The 1977-nt window shown below is 44.1% G+C and overlaps 1 non-coding gene across 1 annotated transcript; it reads right to left on the bottom strand.

Annotated features, from left to right (window-relative positions):
• Positions 1-803: 803 nt before the first annotated feature.
• Positions 804-877, bottom strand: TRNAN-GUU (transfer RNA asparagine (anticodon GUU)). The gene has a single exon. It is a non-coding gene; the product is annotated as a tRNA-Asn (tRNA).
• Between the last annotated feature and the right edge of the window lie 1100 nt (positions 878-1977).

Below are 1977 nucleotides of genomic sequence, written 5' to 3'. Positions count from 1 at the left end.
TATAGAAAACATGTAAACACTGCCATAGATAGAACAACTGCTCTTCCGTGGCTCTTCCTTATAGAGGTACTTGAGAATTTATCCAATGAACCCCAAAACACTAATTGGAAAGAACATAAGAACTCCTATGTTCATTGCAGTGTATTTACAATAGCCAAGATACGGAAGCAGCCGAAGTCCCCATCAGTAGATGAGTGAATAAAACAACTATGGGACATTTACACAATGGAATACTATCCAGCCATAAAAAAGAAGAAAATTTTACCCTTTGTGACAGCATGGATGGACCTGGAGGACATTATGTTAAGTTAAATAAGCCAGTCAGAGAAAGACAAATAGCATATGATTTCACTCATATGTGGACTTAAATGAACAAACCCAACTAACAAGCAAAATAGAGACAGACTCATAGAGAGCAAGCTGACAGCTCTGGGGGGACAGGTAGCGGGTAGAGGTAGTGAGTAAAAAGGAAAAAGGACTCATGGACATGGATAAGTGTTTTGATTATGGTGGGGAGGGGAGTATAAGGGGGGGTAAATAAAAAATACAATAAAAATAAATTTTAAAAATACTTGAACAAGTGGCCAGGTGTACAATAATGATGAGTACAGAGTTATTTGTAACCTCACAATGACAGAAACAATTCAACATGAAAAGTATACAGGTGTTCAGAAAATACTAGTAAAAACAACGCAGAAGGCAAGAAGATAATAGTGAGGAAGCCTTTTTCGGTTATGGTTAAAACAGAAGGTGCTCAGAAAAGCCACAAACACTTGGCTTGTGTTTCGAAAGAGCAGCAAGGGCGTCCCTGGGTGGGCTCGAACCACCAACCTTTCGGTTAACAGCCGAACGCGCTAACCGATTGCGCCACAGAGACCCACGGAAACCAGTCTCTCAAAGCACTGGAGAGCAAGCTCTCAGTCACCGCTAGGTGGAGCCACGCCCCTGTTGCCCGTTGGACTGCCGTGCAGACTCCCAAACCTCGGAAAACCGTAGAAGTGGAGTCCACGTTGCTTGTTAGCAACGTTTGAAACCCGTGAATTGGTTGATTCCGAATACAGTGAGGCAGCAAACGATCTCGCCCGGCTTTGCTCCACTCCCGCCGCAGCGCCTCGGAGACTCCCGAGGGCGTCACCCCGTGGGCCTGAGATTAGTGTGGTCCAGGGGAAGCTAAATGGTCAGTGGACCGTCATGATGACTTCCCATTTACTCCGGCTGCGCCCGATCAGCTGCGCGGCTGGCGCTTCGCTCGCTCCACTTGGCCGGAAAGAGCGGATGGGGAACATCAAAAGGGGCAAACTCGAAGTGGCGGAAAAGAGCAGAGTAGACGTGGTCGAGGACATGGGGTCTTACCAGGAGGCCCGGGCGGAGGCTAGAGCCGGATTTGGAAAGACGAAATTTGCTAAAGGCGTCTGTTTTGTTTTACTATCAGAATTGAGAGGAAGGGAGGGGAAAAGAGCGAGCACAAGTGGACATGTGCTTTTATTTCTGTTGGAGAAAACCTATGTGAAGAATGGCTGGTACCAAAGAGTGGCATACACACATTTTCATAAAAACACCAAACTTTTGCCAAAGCAGTTGTACCATTTTATGTTCCCACCAACAATGTGTGAGAGTTGTTGTTTTGGTGTTTTCTTTCCTTACAATTTTAGTTGTGTCACTAGGAGTAGAGGTATCTCCATGTGGTTTTAATATTTATTTCTCTGACAGCTAAAAATACTGAACATTCTATTATATACTTTGTTTTCCATCTATAGAGTATCTTCTTTTCTGAATTAACCTTTCTTGTCTTTTGCCCATCTAGAAATCTTGGGTTGTTTAATATTTTTATCATCGGGTTAGTGGAGCTCATTATACATTATATTTGCAGGGTCTTCGGTCAGATATAGTTTGTGAATATCTCCGCCCTGCCTGTGGCTGACTTTTCCACTCTCTTAGTGGCATCTCTGAATGAGAAGGTATGGTTAATGCTGATGA

This window comes from Pteronotus mesoamericanus, unplaced genomic scaffold, assembly GCF_021234165.1.
Source record: "Pteronotus mesoamericanus isolate MK-2021 breed Mesoamerican mustached bat unplaced genomic scaffold, CSHL_Meso_final scaffold_705, whole genome shotgun sequence".
Lineage (NCBI taxonomy): Eukaryota > Metazoa > Chordata > Mammalia > Chiroptera > Mormoopidae > Pteronotus > Pteronotus mesoamericanus.
Note: the sequence above shows the minus strand (reverse complement) of the source record. Positions and strands in the feature narration are given on the sequence as shown.